The sequence below is a fragment of the Xiphophorus couchianus genome, chromosome 15 (assembly GCF_001444195.1).
Source record: "Xiphophorus couchianus chromosome 15, X_couchianus-1.0, whole genome shotgun sequence".
Classification (NCBI taxonomy): domain Eukaryota; kingdom Metazoa; phylum Chordata; class Actinopteri; order Cyprinodontiformes; family Poeciliidae; genus Xiphophorus; species Xiphophorus couchianus.
Genome location: NC_040242.1, coordinates 5,782,471 through 5,802,267, shown reverse-complemented (window position 1 = coordinate 5,802,267; position 19,797 = coordinate 5,782,471). Strand labels below are relative to the sequence as shown.

Here is a 19,797-nt window from a genome sequence, read left to right as displayed (position 1 = left end):
TTGAAAGATTGGAAGATTATTATCTCAACACCAGCTATAAAGTCCTAAAAAATGCAAACATAAAAAAACCAGAAATAAATAAGCAATGCTAAGCCTGGTGGGGGCACGGATAAAGCCTGGTGGCCCGCCAGGCTTATAATACACGGGGGGAAACCCTGAAACTGATGTGGTTTATGTAAGTGTCTTCAAGAGTTGAACTTGCAAATAATAAATCTCGTTTGTGTTTAACATAATATGGGTGCAGCATTTTAAAAACCAAACCTTAAAAATTATTTATATATCAGAATCTGTGAAAAGTCAAGATCCAAAATCACAAAAAGAGCAGAATTTATTGAGTTATCTTTTTTAATATTATGAAAATTGTTTGACCTTTACTGGTTAAAATAAGACATTTTATTGACTTGTAATAATAATTTTATTCAGACTAAGAGCATGCTGCATATTGTGGAATATATTTTAAAGATATTATGTTTAATGAAACCTTAAAGTTGAATTCTAAAGTTAAGGTATTATTTCCCATTTTTTTATAGAATCTGATTTTATGTAATATTCATCTACATGTATCTGTAGAGTTTAAAGTGAATTAGTATTTTCATGATATAATGTTCTAGTGCGTAGATTTAATTTTTGATGTTGTTTAGTGGAGTTTTTTTTTTTTTGTGCTTCCAGTTTCACCTTCCTAACTTTATTTTGAAGAGACTTTTCCAGGAAGTCAGTTTTAGGCCTCACAGTTTGGCACACCTGATCACTGTTGCTCATCAGTGTTGTCTTTAGTTTCTGAAAACAAGTAAACTGTCATCTTCATGGGAAAGAAGCTCATATTTCTTCATTGCATTGTTTAAATAAAACCTTTTTTCTGCTAGATCTTTTACTGAAAAATGTACTCTACCTCATCTGTGTGCAGCTTAATATCAAAACAAAGTGTTCTTGCATTTGCTTAAATAAACCTGTAATTTCAAAGCGCGATCCTTGGCGCACTCTGTGCCCATAGTCACAAAACCACACATTGTAAATTTCCCTTGCTTTTCTGGAGAAATGCTCTATGAAAACATAATCCTAAAAAATAAATTAACATCTTTAACTCAACATGCTTTTTCTCCACTGTGGTCATCACGCGGCCAAACTTCAAGATCAAAAACATGTAACCGATCATTTTTATGCCCTTGTTTTATTGGTTTTCCCTACAATTTTCAGGTGTGACCCTCTGTTAATTTTGTGATTTTCTGCATCACTTGCATCCTATTGAGGGTTTGTAAAAGGCAGTGGATTTTTTTTATTTTCTCTCTCTGGAAGCGCAAAGTGGGTTTTCCATGATCCTAAGCAGGACGTGCAGGAAACGTCTAGGTACAGCTGGTGAAACAACACAGCGCTGATTGTGACCTTTGACCTCCAGGATGGCAGGAATGGCTGTTTTTTTGAACTCCGCTCCACATGCATGTTGTACATGCCATTAAGTTCTCATTTGTGCTCTCTGTGCAAAAACACGTCTATTAAAGATAAATCAAGCAGGTGATAAATCTGAGACTTTGTTCTTTTTGGAAACAAAAACAGAATTTTCTACATGAATATGTGTTTCTGTGCAGTAAATCCATATAAATTAGGACGTTTCTTGCAGGTATGTACAGTAGCCGGTTTTACCAGTAACAAAAACGCAGTTGACCCAGTTGACTTTAGTTTAGAACTCTCCAGATTTCATGTACTGAGCAAAGTGTTTTGAGAAAACAGTAAAGATTATTTTGACTTTAATTAAGATTTTCAACCCGTCTCTATTGTGAATGCAAAGAAAATGTGAAATTATTTCAAAGTGAAGCTCACAGCTTGAATATTTGTGGCAACATCCTGCAAAACCCTATTTAAAACTTACTAATAAGTGTCAGAAAAGGCATTTAGACAAACACAGAATACAAATGAAACTTGTTAAGTATGTTCTTCAGTCCTGCTTTTTATTCTAGAAAACATAAGCCAGGAATTTGCTAAATAGTTAATATCACTATTTAAAAAAATATTTAAGCTCCGGACATGGATTAAAAAGAGAAATGGACAAAATGCTATGCAGAAATGTAAGGTGTTTAATCTGCATGCTTGAACAAAAGAAATAATGGCAACTACAAATATAAAGTCAGCAGAAATCTGAGGAAAACTTTCTATAACTGAGTAGCAAAATCTCCCTTTTTCGTAAAAAATATTACTTGTTTTTGAACTAATGAATCCCATTTGATTCTTAAAAATAAGACATTTTTTAAAATTTCTCTACTATGTGGAATATTTTTGAACTTTAATTCTGTTCTGAACTTTGCATCTTGCCTCCTCTACCTTCAAATACATCTAATTTGGTTAAGTTTAGGAAGATGCATGACTCAAGACCCACTGGAAAACAGAACCAGAAAAACTGAATCCATTCATCGACTCAACTAGTTGTATATTGATTACAACTGGTTGAAAAATTAGGTTCCACTGAAAATGATGCAAAAAATTCACTTCAATGCGTATACTTTTCGAGCTGTTAACTGTTTGGTAGCTGAGGGAAACTGTAACTCTTTGAGCAGAACTTGACCTCGGTCACCTGGGAGCCTTTTCATCACTGGGAGTCTCTCTCCAGCAGGGGGATGATAATGGGCAGCTTACAGAATGACCTGATCCCAGCGGTCATCAGCTGCTGATTAGTTAGCAGTTCTCTGTTGACCTTGGACACGTAGAGATGAAGAGCGTCTTTGCAGATCTTTGACATGTAAAGAAAGGCAGAGCTGTTTGGGATTTTTATCTGCTCGTCAATGTACAAAACAAGAACATTTATAAGAGCATTTTTAAATATGTCAGTCAGCTTGTTTCTATTTCTCTACTTTTATATTTTTGTTTTACATAAAAATTTATTTTTGAAATATTCCTTCTATGGATATTAAATGGGGCAATTATTTTGTTATTATTTGTGCAATAATATATATTTTCTCAAATCTCAAGCTATGTATGTATAGGGCCAGTATAAAACAACAACAAAAAAAATAAAAATATTTCCACCAAAATAACTCAGAAATTTTCTAGAAAAAAACAAGAAAATGTCCGAATTTGAAAAGTTGAAAATTTGCTTGAAAAAATTCAAAGTTTGAGATCTACGGACCGTACTCTTCCGTAGAGATCACAGACGTTTTATGGAGAAAAATTGTGGAGTTTTCAAAAGTTAAACATGTTTTTATTTTTCAGAAAATTTCTGAGATTAATCTTAAAAAATGTAAGTTTTTCTAGCAAAGCTTTGACTTTTTAGAATCAGAAAATTCCTTGCATTTTGTAGAAAAGGTCTGAGTTTAATCAAATTGTTTTTGGTAAATATTTACTCTATTTTTCTTCGATCTGCCATGGCCCTAATACTGCCTGGAAACTGTCTGTATTTTCTTATGTTGATCGAGAAAACGTTTCTTGTTCAGACACCTTGAATCAGCTGTAATAGTCACGCCACACCACTAGATGGCACTTTGCTTTTACCATATGCCATCCGACGCGAATGCACTTTAGCCACTTAGCTTTGAGATTACTGTAAACAACGACTAATTTTTGTCTTTCCTGAAAGAAGTGCTCATGTAACACATATATTCCTTGTCATGAATTAAAGGTAAGGAGTTAAACTAAACAGGTTAAGTCGAACAACTGATGCTTCGCCCTCAAGCGGAAGTAGAGCAAACCTCCAACAAACAGCGTTATAACGGCCGAGGTAGTGGATATTTTTTCCTTATAAACTGCCACAGAGGCAATAAGAAAATTCTCTAACAAGTCCTACATCCGGTCTGAAAGGTTATTTGAAGGAAACAACGGATAATTCAGCGCTAAAGGCCAAGTATTTTCCAGCCACAGGAAGAATGAAGGGATGTGTCGCTGGATGTGAAAGCTGCGTCGACGCATTTTGCACGTACCAAACTGGTGAGTAATGACTTAAACTATACCGGCTTTTTAAAATCTGCTTTTGGAAAATGGTTTAAAATAAACAGTAGCATTAAAAGGTGCTCAGCAGTTACTCCCGCACATGTTTTCATGCTGCCATAGAGCTACCATTGGAATTTACACACATAAAATCAAGCATAACTACCTTCACTTATTCACCTTTGTTTTGACTATCAAAATGTCATTATGGCAAAAAGTTGATGCTTACTGCCAGTTACCTCTGTGCAGACGAACATAGGTAGATGTTGATCACAGTTTTAATCAACTGGACATGAAGTCGGTCGCAGGCCCTCATCCAGTTCTTGCATTATTCCACACTCCGTATGGGTTTTAAGAAATATGATAAATTGTTTTCTGCTTTCCATACGTTCTGGGTAATTGCTGTTGGGGTTTCATGTTAACCACTGACAACGTTGGACCATGACTTCCTATTATTTTCCTAGAAATCTGTTACCGCAGCCATTAGCAATGATGAACCACAGCAATGTTGGTTGTTGTGAGCCTGATTGGTCAGTTGCAGACAAACCTAGAATGATTGGCAGGTGGTATCATGTCAATTGTTTATGTTGCTATCTGTCTGTGCATACATAGAATAAACCTTGGCTGTACTTTCTGCACATGTGCATCTTGACACATCCAGTGGTGTTAAAGAAAAGTTTCACTCTGAACCCTGGTTTCAAAAAATGCCGATGTGAGAGGCTCCAGTCACTGGTATTGTGTAATTTCAACAAAAAAAGTTACGGTTGAACTGAAGAGCTGCTGTGGGCCTAGATCTCAATTTACAACATATATCTGGATTTCTTGACATGGTCCAGATAGCAAATTTTTGTCGCCATTTGTTTCTCAAATTTCTGCATCAATCATCTTTGGCTTTTTAACATACCAGACGTTTATTGGTGATTAAATTTCATAATGGAGAGACTTTTTCAGAGGCGGAGAGAAAATGAAATGCCATATGATGCAAACCACTAAAACCACATCTGTTTCTGCAGAACCACTGTTCAGATGTAATCATATCGCGTTGAGTGGGTCAAGGGTTTTGTTCTGCTCCTGGGACTTGCCTTGGACTCCAGGTTTGGCACAGGCAGTTTTAGATTTCCGTGTCTTGTTTCAGTAAATACTACATTTCCCATAAACAGGATTTTCTTTGGTAATAAAAATATTCTAGCCACCACTCATAAATCACATCTACAGTACAGTATGAGGAGACGTCTCACCATGCTCTCTGTTACTAGATGGTTGAGAATCAGCAAAAAAAAAATTACTTTAAATAACAGGCAGCAACACAGAAATGTAGCTCTTGTTTAACTTAACCTATGGATGTTCAAAATCTAATTAAAAAAATCTGAATTGAACTTTGCTCTTTTGTTCAGTAGAGATCTCATCTATTGAAACACATTTGTGCAACATTTTCCAATGGGAGGATCATCATAGTTTTGGACTTTTCATCTCAATCTTCTTCTATCCTATTACTCAGCTTGTCTTGTTCACAACTATCACTGTGTGGTTTGGCTCAGCCATAAGACATGTGAGGGCCAGACTGCGACAAACAATCAGGTCTGCAGAGAGTGTTACCTACAGCTAGAACTAGCAAAAAACTCTGCAGACTCCACACATCCTGCGCACAAACTGTTGAGACTTTTACCTTTTCTTCCCTCATGCGTTCACTCGATGAACACTTAAGATTGATAGTTGCACACAGTCCATGGAGATAATGCTGTTGTTTTCTCTAATGTCTCCTGGTGTAGCTAATTAGCTTAGCTAAGGTTTCCTCTTCATGATTCATATTAAAGATGCAGGTCTTTAATTAAGGATAATTGCAGTTCTTTCATTCATAATAATATCTAAAACACACAATTTGGGATGTTTTCACACTGGATTTGCTTTTCAGACTCGCTTTGTTTGGGAACCAAAACTGCAACATTTGCTACATTCTCAGCTGGTGCGGTCTGCTTTTGCACTGCATTGGGTTAAATGAACTGCCTGCTTTCTCCCTTGCCTGTGGTGGCGCTACACCTAGAACAATTAAGTGAAACGACATAAAAAACATCTGAAGAAGACAGGAGTGCAAATTCCTTCTTCTCTAAATGAAAGCAAAAATTGAGTGGCGTCAGATTTTAGCAGTTGTGCGATTTGTCTTTTGTCTTTGGCAAATTATTTCTCCCGCTAGTGGTAGACACACACGTTTATTTTGGTTGTATAATCCACTCTGCCTTCTTTTGTAGTGATCTCTAGTTCACTTAGCATTCACATATGCATTCAAACTGCATTCGAACTGAGTTGAGACCTAGATTTCTAGATTTCAGTGTTCGCCTTTTTGCTGAGAGTTTGATTTCGTGCTCCCTAAACTAACCAGACTTTCTAGGCAAACGAAATAGTTTGATTAAAGTGGACTAAACAGGGCTGGTGAAAACGCATGAAGCTACTATTAGTGTAGAAGAATCATTATCACTTTCTGAGTTTAATTGGACTTTTTCTTAATGTTAAGATGTGATTTTTGTTTTTTGTGTGCGTTAATCATGAATTGATTTGGGTTAAATTTGTGCCATTAAAAACAACACTAGATTATTTGTAAACGAAATGTAATGAAGGCTTGATACAGCTTAATGCATACAATAAATATTGACAAAATGTTTTTATCTATCAGTGGATGGGTCTTAAGTATCGCCTCTTGGTGTTTTAATAATGTATTGCGTCCAGCTGTGTTTGAGCTTCCCCAGATCAGTACCATCCACGCCCCATAGCTAACCCTGGCCTGTAATCCTGACTCCGGTAACCTGGCCATCTGCGCCTTATTTAATGCTCCTATTTGTAACAGTAAAATCCCACTGTGACCTATGCAGACAGTACACCCTATTATTCAGCTCTCCTCACAGTAACTCTGTTTACATCCTCAAAGAGTGTGTTGTGATGTTTATGTAGCAGTACATAACATGTACTCCTCTTGTGCAGGTCTGATTGTTAGGATAAAGTCAATGCTAACACAGCTGAAACCAAGTGTTACTGTTTATGTACAAGCTAGTGTTAGCACAGCAGCACAAGTAGAAGGTATAGGACTTGAGAAAAGCAATTTGTAATTCTTGTTTGTTTCAAAACAATGACTCAACTGACTATTTGTACTCTCTCATGTGATTCAGGTAATTTCGCAACTATGTAGTCGCAGAGGATTATCGAAGTGGGCCTGCGAAAAGTTGTTCCAGCGATGGGGTGAGTGCTCGCATTGTTTCCATTGGCAGTGCTGAAAAAAACTAAAAGCAGCACTAAAATAAGCTGCAGTCAAACTTGCAGCATAACTAATAAAATAACCAAAGATAAATCGAATACACTGGTCAACAGCCAAAACATTTTCTGGGGTTTTTCAACTGTTTTAGGGTCATGTTGATGTGTCGAATCCAAAAATCACATTGGTTTTGCTCCAGCAACTTTCTGAAGTATGGAGCAACATGAGCATCAAAATGCATGACTTGGTCTCACATATGGATCAGTTTCCTGATAATCTGGGATCAATGAGTGATGAGCTGCAAGAAAGATGAGGATGTAATGTTCAATTTACATCTACTTGTTTACTACTCAATTTGCAGAAATCCACGTTTGTAACATTTAATTAATAGACTCTGTTAGAAAACAGTTTTTTTTCTCCTAAAACCGTTTTTGGATGAGAAATATTAATGGAAATGAAATGATATGTCATCAATTTAGTCAGAAGATCGGATTTCTCTAAAACAAATTGGAATAAAAACCTGACTGAGATTGAGAAGTGATTGAGAAAATGGATGTCATTTTTGGATTCAACAGCACAAAATAGTACTAATTCAGTTGAAAAAACATAGACAATGTTCAAAAAATATTTATTTGTAATCCAGTGTAATTATGATGGATACATGAACAAAACTTGACATGTGAATCATCTGGAAAGAAGATGATGTAGTGTGAGATCAGTTTTGGGCCAAATCCAGATCATGAATATTCTTAAAGGGCCGGTTGTGCCAGAATGTATTGATAAAACCTGTCCACAAATTGTTAAAATATCAATGAATCCTTAAAATTAAATAATATTACTCTACATCTTTTCAGTCCCTCCAGGATTTTGTGATTTATTCTAATAAAAATCAAAGTGTTTGTGGCACTAATTTGGAAATATTAGCACTTATTTATGACTTTTTATTACTCGCTATATAGATCATGGGCTATAATCTGACATCAATTAAAGCTGACGCAGCTGTTTAGTACAAGTAAGAAAGTTTTTGACAATTTTTGAGAAAAATCTGCAGTAAATTCCCAGGTTTTAGCGCAAAAAAGTGCAGGGATTTGTTGAGTTTGCCTGAATTTCCACGATAATTCTCAAGAAACTGGAGGGACTGATTGATATAATTTGGCAGCAAACAGATAAAATCTGCACTGATTTGATTGATAACATAATATTTAAGCTCACTTGGTGTTTAGTCTAGAAGCTACAACGGGCCAGATTTGGCCCACGGGTCTTGAGTTTGACACGTGTACTTTAAATGTACTCCCTCTATAAACATATTTTCTGCTACAGACTTTTACTTTTCCCTGATTTGATTGACCTTGATGAGATACAAGAGGAAAGTGTGACCAGATCCAACTTGGACTCCTTAATAATTACAGTTTAATTAAACATCAGTTGAAAACGATCATGAAACTCTCCTAACATTAAGCATTTAAAGATTAATGTGGAAAAAATACCAATGTTTATAGTACAGCTATAGAAGCCTTTTAAACCTCTCATCTAATCCTGTCTGACTTTAAAATGAGCCCATATTGATTTATCACCACTTGTCTCCTCTTATTCTATTGCTACCTTTGCAAGTTCTGGAACATATTTTTCCAAAATTATGTTTTATAAACTGACCGTTCTGTCTAGACTGACAGTAAAAGCTAAACTGTATACCAAGACGAGAAAACATTTAAATGGAAGTGGGTTTTTTTTTTTTTTAGAAATGAATCAACAATAATTAGTTGCAGACAGACTACTAAAACATTTTCTCCTAAGAGCTACAGTGCCCTGTTTTTTTTTTTCTTCTTTTTTTTTTTTGACATGGTCCCCTTGCAGAACAAAGACTGGGGAAATAGTCATCTTTGGGGAATTATAGTTAATGTCTGGTATTTTTTGGCTTGGGTATTTGGCCATTTCAGTAATAGGACTGAGTTATCCTCCAGGGCGCTGGACTTGAATTTTGTGCACATTTGGTTCTGGTTGTTCCAAAAACAATGGAAACCAGAATTTAAAATCATGATTAAAAGTGAGTAACTGATCAGCACCACATACACACACACGTATAATATAATTTCTGTGATCCATTTCTGCTTTGGAAAAATATAACGACAAACAAAAACATGATTTTCATTTGTGATAAACACAGATACAGTTTCTGACCTACTTGCGTATGACCTGAATCTGTATTTGTTCTCAAAATACTCAACTTTCATCTGTTTTCATGATGGTTCTGGCATTCACTGTCGACTTTAATGAACTCTTTGCTGTTTGCATTTGTGTGGTCTTTCATGACAACAATTTGTCTGCGTTACTGGCAGCGACGACTCCAGGGACGGCGGTGGATCCCTGTCAAACATTTTGAACCACTTGGAGTTGAAATTACGACTCAAGTGTTTCACTCTGCAGTGTGTGCTGCGGTATCCCATCTGAAGCACAATGGTAATCTGTTTTTTCATGATTTCATCGGCAGAATATGATACTGAAAGATTGGCTTGTGTAGTTCTTAACAGATTAGAAAAATTTATCATAACGTTGTCCTTGTATGGGCTACTTTGGAAACTTTGTGGTCACGCAAACGGCCTCTTCTTGGAGCAGAAGCTGCCGGATATAAAGGCTTTAGTGGCATGTTTGAAAATATAGCTTTTCTTTTTTATGTAAGTTTGTGTCAAGACTGGAGGTAAAGCTTAGCTGGTAGACCTGTGATGTTTTGGTGTAAGAGGCCTTTAGATCTAGAACCCTGTTTAGTTGGCTTTAATCAAACTCTTAATTCATTTGCCTAGAAAGTCTAGAACTCTGATGTGGCCCAAAACAGCGATCTCCATATAAACCAGGTTTTGGTTCGGTTTAAGTGAACTCTGGTGCTGTTCGAATGCATATACTGTATGAATACTAAGTGGACTGGAGATCGCTCCAGAGGGAGGAAGTGGACTACAGAGCAGGGCATTCTGGTTAAATACAAACAAAACAAAGGCGCAAGTCTAGCTAGCAGGAGAAATGTTTCATGGTCGTTTGCCATAGTCTAAAAAGAAATCCTACAAAAGCCAAAATTTGATGCCACTTTAGTTTTGCGGAGACAGAACTAACGTGGAAGTGCGCTCACTGTCTTCTTCAGAGATTTTGATGTTGTTTCCTTCAGTGGTTCTTGGTGCAGCGCCCCCCACAGGCGAGGAGGGGAACAGGTTGTTCAAATGTTTTGGTTCATTTGACGCAATGCAGTGTGAAAGCAAACCACACCAACTGAAATGTAACAATTGAACCAATTCTACCGGAAAATCAAGTGTGAAGACACCCTCAATCAAGCTTGTAATCTCCAATTTTCATAGAACTCTTTCTACCACAATCCAAAGTTTTTATTTTAGTTTACCTCACTGACTGGATTTAACAGGATCTGAATATATAAAAGATAAAGCTCTGTACGTTCAGCACATTAGCATCATTTGAACAAGTATCAAGAAATGACACAATTCTTTATGTACTTACTCAAATTATTGTCATTCTGTGTGTGATAAATTTGACATAATGCTTTCCTAGTGGTCTACTGAGCCACAGTGCGATTTTAGATTGTGTCTTCATCTGGCTGGTGTTTTTTTGTAAAACAACAATGATCCAATTCATATTCTTGACTGACTGTCAGTAAAGTCAGTGATGACACGTTTATGACCGTTTTTTACCGCAAATCTGCAGAGAACTTGTCAGTCAGAACATTATGATATTGGCAACCAATATCATACTGAAGCTGCTCAAACCATTGCTTCAGTCTTCACTCATGTGCTGCAGTATTTGCAAAAATGCACAACTCTGCTCATCCAAATGTTTTGCTGTCCTGAATCTACATACAGCATTTTAAATCCTGTGATTGGTGTCCCTCGCGTTAAAAAACAAAAAAATATATTTTCTTTCCAGACTGCTTCAATTTCAAAAAGGATACATAACATTTGTTGTATGGCTTTCATTTGAACTATGTGAGACTTTAAATAAATCTTTGTCTTTCGCAAGACGTTGGCCGTGTTGCCTTAAAGATGATTGTGATATTAAACTTTTTGGACAAGCATTAAAACTTAACTACAAGGCGTCTTGCGTTAAAGTTCGGCATGCCTTAGCAGAGCCATTTGTTATCCATTTAAATTATAGCACATGCAAAGCACAGATATATTCAATTATAACTGTTGCCAGTGCACGCAACATCTTCTGTCTGATTATAATTAGTTCTGTGTTGGTTTTAGTATTATTTTTTAAATTCAGTTTCAATTTACTGTGGTGTGTTTTTAGTGCTCATCTTTTCTGTTCTTTTAGATAATAGATTCTCCACTCTTCACTTCTAAGTGAAGCATCTACACAAATTTCATTGTTTACTTCCAAATTATTCAAAGTACTGGGTGCCCTTGTGCCTCTGAATTTAAAGCTTAAGACATCCCCCAAACTAATTCTCTGTTTGCTAAATGCCAGAATAATGAGAGATGGTGTTTTAATTAATATTATATTGATTTAAAATGATCAAGATCATGTTTATGCAAGACATCAGGCCATCATTCGGCAGGTTACAGCTTTTCAAGACTGTTTCTTCTAAATAGAAAAACCAGATTAGGCTACATTCACACTGCAGAGAAAATGTTGACCTTTAGTCCCATGGAAAAGGGTACAACTGAAAAGGTCAAATAATGTAGATCTAGTGCTCCAAGTAGTGTAGTTGGTATCAATCCGATGAGAGAATATTTGATTTGATCCCATTTGGGAAGAAAATACTTATAATAACTATCTGACAAATTGGTCCCAATTAAACATGTCAAACGTAGCAGAACTAAATGACTTAAAATTAAGCTATGTTACTTTAGAGTGATCTTTCTTTGGTGACATTTAAGAAAAACACTACCATTTTGTACAATCTGTAAACAATTATCAGCTTCAGTAACAACATATGACTCCCCAAATCCCCAGATGTACACCTGGCCTGTTTCAGGTTGTGTTGCCAGACTTTGGCTGAACAGACATGGTGCTAATGTGGCGTACCTCCCTGCAGCGCCTTGTTCTTTGTGTCTGCTCTGCTTCCTGCGCCTAGTTTGTCCTGTCCTGTTGTTCAGATTCCTTGCTGCGCTTGTTTCCTTTTCTAAGATTCGAACCCTAGGGTGTGATCTCTGCAGGGATCACACAGGGATAAGCAGCATTTGGAAGTGTGGTTGGGGTTGGCGGTGAGTGAAGAGATGCTAATGAAAAGCAGGAACCCACTCACTTCCATTCACTTGACTTGGTTAGCATGGACAAGACTTTTATTCTCCAGTTCGTTTGGGAAGTGTATTTTTTCCTGTGCCGTTGATTCTTAATGTTCTGCACCCAGAGATCATGCTTTGAATACATTGAGTCTCACAGGAAGACAGGAAAGTTGTTGTTAATGTCAGTGCATGTATGACGACACCACAAGAGTACTGAGACTTCTCTGTTTAGTGAAGCATTTGGAAGCTTCACACAGTGTTGCTTTCTGCTCAGGAGTGTGCACTGTACTCTATTGGACACAAATCTTTCCTATGCACGTGACAAAACCACAACCAGCAGCTGACAGTACGTAGCCACAGGGCAACACAGTGATTTCCCACAGAATGCAGGGCCACTGCCCACTCGCTAAGTTGTTGAAATATTCTTCGTCTCAGTTCACATACGTCTCCAGGCAGAAGGCTCTGAAAGGTGAGCAGGTGTTTCTGCAACATGTACATGAAGCTGTTTAGTGGAGGAGGTCACTGGGCAAAGGAAAACGAAGGATTTATACCGATTCTACATCTTTACAGAGTGTAAAGATTTATAGCTTTGACCACCTAAAAGCAGATGTAGGCCCAGAATTGAGAAACACTGATGAATATGTTACAGACACACACCACTTACATAAGCATTGTTGCAGACGCTTTACACTATTTTATGGAAGTAGTGTTCCTAAACACACCCTATTGCAAAGCAAAAATGGTTAAGAAATGGATTTAGGTGCATATTGTTGATTTTGAGTTGTTGATTTGTCATGAGGTTTGTAACTGGGTCTATATTAATAGATGCATATTTACACAAAATGTTTTCTTTAATGTATTTGTCCGCTTATACTTGACTGTTCTTGTGTTCTTCTGTGTCTGCTATAAGGAGTTTGGTCCTCCAGCTCCGCCTTACTTTCTTCTTTTGTTCAGGGTCTTCCAGGACTATTATAAATATTAAGTTATTAATTTCCTTTTCCCTTTTGTTACTTGTTCCACTGGGGAGAGGCAAGTTTTATAATCCATTGGAATCCTTTCATTTATATTGTTCAAATGTTTATTTTTCTTCTGTATTAATAGTTGTTTGGATATTTTCATTTGAGTTGCTGTTACACCGTTATAACATTTGATGCATGCTAACACTATTATTTTGTATAGATCGGGTTGGAGAACTGGAGCACATGCTATGTGCTAATGCTAATATCTCCCGATTGACGGATTAAATAAATGGAGACCGCCTCCTAACCCAGACTTGGTGTCTTGTGGTTTGTCCGATCACCACATAACACACACAATGCAGAAGTCCACCGGTCACACATTCACACCAAATGCGCTTTGAGCATCAGGCGCATCTGGTTTACATTCAAAGTCCATGTGGAGGCGCGTCACGGGTCTAGCTTTGCGCGATTTGAAGCATTTTGAGCATTTGAATTTATTTAGATGAAATATGCAGGAGATGGCGGAAGAGTTTGAAGGATACGTATGCCAAGTAGTCTCCTCTTAAGGCCTGACTAGAGCGATTTTGGCACGTCCGACACATGTGTGAACAGCACACATGCACATGCTTCAAGCGACTCATCGCCCTGAGGGAAAACATCGGGTTCATCTCGTTAGGTGACCACCGCATGGTGTATTTATGTCTCTATTTATTTATCTTTGTTAATCTGCTCTGCACAGCTTCTGAAAAAAACAAACAAACAGTGGTTTGGATTTGGGGAGATTGAAGGTCTTGCACTAAATGTAGCGAAACAAGCCGAGCGAAATGATCCAAAATGCCAACATGCAGTGACTGGCTGCTGCCAGGAAGACACAGGAAGATGTAATTTAATATTTTGTAGATTTGTTCTAAAGAAGTATGTTTATTTTTTTTCCATTTTCTTGAAACCTCAGAGCTTTATTTCATTCCAGCAGTAAATCCAATGCAAGTTGGTCACCCGTGTTTGACTTTAAAGTGCAAATGCGTCTATTGTGAACGTACCATAAGTCCAATCAAGTATCTGTGGGATGTGTGGGACAAACTTGTTCAAAGCAGGAGTTTTCCAATTCGTCATTAGAAGAAACTGTCTTGAAACTTTTAGATCCTCAGTCCAATACATATGAATCAAATGGTTAAAATTTTTTTCAACATGCTGTAATGTTCTGCAGAGCAGCGACTCAAACATTTGATTCCTTCATGTTGAAAATGAGATTCATGCCACCACACGCAGAAATCTTAATCCGTTTACAACTTTTGAATTAATTTAAGGGCTTGTTGTTAATTAATTTTTTAGATTCAAGCTTGATCAAATGCATTTCTACCTCCACAGAACCAGAACCAAACATGGAGAACTGAACATCTGGAGCAAATTTCCAGAGTTTCTTTAAACTCAAAACCCAGCTGCTTAGAGTTGCTTTTAAAACATCATAAATGAAACATTAATCAATAATCTGACATGTAACGTTGGCACTTGACAATTGGTGACTACTATGTATTTTTATGGTTTTATGATGTAAAGTACTCTGAACTGCCTTGTAGCTGAAATGTGCTGTACAAATAAACTTGATTGATTGATTGGATAGAGTTCGCACTGCTAGATGGAAAACTCTTACCAGCAATAGTAGATTTTTAAATGTTCTCATTTCATTCATAATCTAAATTTTACACATTTGCGTAGATATGTCTCCTAGCATTAAGAAATTACACATTCAATTCATCTCTACCACAATCTCCTTTTGTATAAGCAAATATTGTAAAAAAAAAAAAAAAAAAAAATGAGATGACAAGATGTCATTGTTCTGGTTTATGGATTCGCAGAGGAGGTAAAATATCATTGCAGTCTAGAGGGAAGATAAAAAGAAATAGTCTCAGTTCCAGCAGGAGCCAAGTTTGACTGTTCCCATCCTTTTCACATAGACAGTGGAGATCTGCATCGTATTAAATCCCCAGTGTAGCCTTTGTAGTTGTGCATCAGTAAGCTGCAGAGCTGGCTTGGCGTTTCCAATTTTATTTGGAAAGAAACATCTTTTGGCCATTTGAAGTGTAGATATGAAAATTTTTAGCACATGTTGTTTTAAAGCCAAAGTGTTTTTATAAGAATTAAATGTATAAAAAAGAAATACAAACCAGCCACATCCTCATCTAGCTGTACTCTTTTCTAATATTCTTGTTTATGGTGTTTTAATAAGAAAAACGAGGGCACTCAAAATGCTTTGATCCATCTTTGAGGACTTATGGGGCATTACAGTGTAATGTCCAAATAGTCATTTGATCCTTCATTTAAAAAACCACAAAAAGAAAACAAATTAAAAATGGAACTGTGCAACATTCAAACAAAGGCAACTTGTGGCAGAAAACTTGTTTTTTTTTTTTTTTGCATAATGTTGAGTTGAAAAACTAAAGACAAACTTTTTTTTAGCTTATTGTTATTAACATGAAAGCAGCACAGCATCTTACCAAGTGGTTTAGTTTCTAAGACAAAACTTTTCAGCAAAATATAGGAGCTTTTCTAAGAACGTAGTTCTTTAATATTGATTAAAAAAAATACTAGTTCCACTGGCACATTTTTTCACTTATAAACAATACATTTTTACCATGTCATAAGTGAAATAACCTAGAGGAAATGGCACCTTTTCTCCAATATTAAGGGATTATTGACTTAAAACAAGCTCCTATATGTTGCTGAAAAGTAGCTTGTAAGTGAGTTTGATTTTAGTTAAGCCTACTAGAAATTAGACCAAAATACTTGGTAACATTTTCAGTGTAGCACAGGTATATCAAAAACTGTATACTAATATAGCAATGTTCATTGTTTGCTCAAGTTTACAGTATGTAAAAAGTATGTAAAATGTGTTGTTGTTTTTTTTTTTTACATTTAGAGTGGCAAATTAATGTAACAATCAGTGCACATGAAAACTTCACACAGGAAGATCCTTACTGGGATTCGAACCTAGAACCTTCCTGCCAAGCTGACAGTGCTGAAAACCACTTGAAGTTACAGAAGTTTGTTTTTATATACACACAATGTGTCATGGCCAGTTCTAAACATAGAAAGAGAGTCAGGACAAAAACTTAAAGCATAAAAAACTTTTAAAAAAGGAAACAACCTCAAACTAAAACTGTTATGACGCGAAAATCCAGTTTCCCTCTCTGAACTCAAATGAGCCTGAGCTGATTGAGCATTTTTGCTTGAAACAGCAGGTCCAGGTGTGAGCATTTACAGCAATATCTTCACACATTGAAGAGCCAGTCTTATGGCGTGTTCACACCAAATGCGTTTTGAATGTGAGGCACGTCTGGTTTACATTCAAAGTCTATCAGGTCGAGGGCCTGAACTTTCGCCGCTCAACGCAGAGTGTCAATCAGCAAGTAGTGGTGCATTTTTCAACGTGATCTCAGAAAAAAAAATAACTATGGAGGATAAACTAATTGTCACTGTTTGCTCTCAGGAGCACCTGCGGCTATACTCACGGTGCATACCTTGAGATTTTCTTTTAAATAAAATAGAAAAGAATAATTTTTGAAGTTTTTATATACTACTAAGATAATTGTGGAGAAAAAAAAGATATTTCGTGTCAAAACATCTTGTATGTAGCGCACATCTCTATGATGTTAGCCGGCCGTGACATCTGCCTCGCTCTTTCTGAGCGTCGTGCTAAGATTGCAGGTTAAAGAGTTAAATCTAGTTGAAATGTTTGCCAAAGAGGAGAAATTAAGCAAACATTGTGGCTTTAGATTCTCCTCCTTCAGAAATTTCAGACACACCATCTGAACCTGGGAATGCTTGTTCTGGTTTTGTGTGACACACACACGATGCGCGTTGGAGGTGTGGTTGTGCTCCTGTGGGTCAGGTGCAGTGATAGTTTTGTGCGTACCTCCGATAATAACCTGCAGACGCGCCTATTTGCTGTCGTCCTAAAATTTACGACTAATCAAGTTATGACAACAGAGACAGGAATAGAAATGTCGAGTAAGTTATAACTTTGAAAAATATTTTGACACATTCACAAATGTTTGCAGCAGTTTATTTTTTTTACATGTTTAACCAAGAACGTATTGTTCTTGTTAGATTAATCTTTTCATTATTATTTATTGACTGTTTTACTCCTAATAATAATGGCTGAAAGCTTCACAAGCTTTGACCGAGCTTGTGAAGCTGTTGGTGTATTTAAGTGTGCTGTACTGGTGTAGAGTTATCAAATAAACTTGTAATTCACTACGTTTATGTCTCTGTGTTTTTTTTTATTGTATTAAAAAAAGCGTTTTAAATCATTTCAGCTATGTTTTTCTGTATCGTATTGGAATTGGCCGATAGTAAACCTCAGATATCGGTTTAGTTTAGCATTGAAAGTGAAAAAAGAGGATTGGTGCACCTTTAGTTTAGGCTGTAGTTGCTGTATTAAAGGGAGAAACTGTAAATAAAATAAAAATACCATTAACAGATAAGAATAAGAGAGTTATTCTTATCTTATGAATTCTCAATTAGTTTATATATAACATTTTTGCAGCATTGAAATTTGAAGATACCAAACAAAATATTCCAAAATATGTGACACATCTGCATCTGTATATCTTACTGAATAAGTATTTTTGTTGTAAATTATTAATTTTTGTGTATTTGCGTGTCCTGAACTGTACATGGAATTTAGTGTAAATGCTAACACCTTGTATAGCCAGTCCTCAGAAGTTAAGGTTACATAAACATTGGTGTTTTTTTTGCAATGTTTTATGCCTCCTTTAAATTTTTATTTTTATTTGACTTGCACCACTTTATTGAACTTGTAAAGCTTGATGCTCCCCAAGCCTCCCTTGGCTCATGCACTGCAGTAGATCTGTCACTGCGGTTCACTTACTATCATCTCTTGTATTGCATTACGCTAAAGTTGGCGTTTGTGGTAAATATTTTCACTTTGGCTTCCTTAATAACCCAAAAGAGCCAAGTTGACATAATTATTTGTCTGGGGTGTGTTTGCGTTGTGAATTGCTGCTGTGGTGTAAATCAACAAGCAGCTGGCTGCCAGTGGGACAGCTTGAAGCCACATGAAAAGGACAAGGGCGGCTTTCCCTGTGTCGACCACATTCGCTACTCAGCCGCTTCCCATTGTTTTTCCTCTAGGATTTCAGTTGCAGACTGAAACCTGGCAAAGAAAGCTTTTTTTTATTTGTTTTTTTGTACCTGTATGCTGCTGCTCAGGTAGATACTGACCCCCAAAAGCTGCAATCCTTTATTGTTGAGAAGATGCTATAAAGCAGGGATATCAAACTACAAATAAAGATCATGAACGCTCTTCATGATCTTGATTATCAATACCAGTTTTTGAACACTTATTGACAAAACCTGCTCAAAAACTGTTAAAAAGTCAATGAATTGTTTAAATTAAATAATATTATTGAACATCTTTTCAGTCCCTCCAGGATTTCATGATTCTTTCTGTGATTTGTTTGCAATAAAAATCAAAGTTTTTGTGGTTCTAATTTGGAAATATTTCCACTTATTTATGACGTTAAATGTGCCTTTTTATTACTCGTTGTATAGATCATGGACTATAATCTGACATCAATTGAAGCTGAGGCAGCTGTTTAGTACAAGTAAGAAAGTTGTTGCAATGAACTTCCAATTATTAGCACAATTTGTTGATTTTGTGTGAATTTCCACAATAATTCTCAAGAAACTGGAGGAACTGATTGATATAATTTGGCATGTTGATTGATAACATAATATTTAATCACACTTAATGTTTAGTCTAGGATTTAGAGGGCCACATAAAAAGCTGTGGTGGGCCGGATTGGATCCACGGGTCTTGAGTTTGACACGTGTGCTATAATTGCTTCTGTTTAGCATGTGCAGCTAAATAACTGAATATTTATAAAGATTCAGGAAAGAATGAATATGTAAAGCTGACTAGAAAGAATAAACATTGTTCCTTTTGCTCATATAAGACAGAACCACAGCCATGGAGCCAGACTGTCTGAGCAGGCCTACTTTTAGGAAAAGGGAAACTCTCAGCACGTGCAGAAACAGTTCACTTTACAGGTCAACAAGCCTGAGAGAGCAAAATTGCTGGAAACATGTTAAATAGAGACGGGGAACATGAACTGCGGCTGTCAGGACACAGCTCTCTCCCAGAGGAGATATTTATACAACACTCCCAAGGCTATAATCGTGGTCTCTTAACTATGTCTTCGAGACTGCAGAATGGAAGTGTTTATCCGAACCCTGTGGAGAAGTGACAGGAATAGCCACTAGCAGTTTAACATGAAACAGCCTTTCTGCTGGCTAGCTAAACTATGCTCTAGCTATTTTTAATCAGGAAACTACTGCTTATTTTGGGTTTTTCAGCAGACTATGTCTCTAATGAAAGGATCTGAACTGTTTTGGAAATGAAATGGGCAATTATAGTACCAAACAGACAAAAATGATATCT

General features: G+C 36.6%; 2 long non-coding RNA genes across 4 annotated transcripts in view; one reads left to right on the top strand and one right to left on the bottom strand.

The window, feature by feature from the left end:
- Window positions 1-3,478: 3,478 nt before the first annotated feature.
- The window catches only part of LOC114158630 (uncharacterized), a 128,960-nt gene continuing 112,641 nt past the window's right edge, over window positions 3,479-19,797 (top strand). For all 3 annotated transcript variants that reach the window (XR_003598446.1, XR_003598447.1, XR_003598445.1), the window contains exons 1-2: window positions 3,479-3,909; window positions 7,068-7,137. This is a non-coding gene — a long non-coding RNA (uncharacterized LOC114158630). The remainder of the gene's footprint in view (window positions 3,910-7,067; window positions 7,138-19,797) is intronic.
- LOC114158631 (uncharacterized) lies at window positions 8,294-19,190 on the bottom strand. The gene is made up of 3 exons (XR_003598448.1): window positions 19,103-19,190; window positions 17,138-17,140; window positions 8,294-8,357 (listed from the first exon to the last, which is right to left on the bottom strand). It is a non-coding gene; the product is annotated as an uncharacterized LOC114158631 (long non-coding RNA).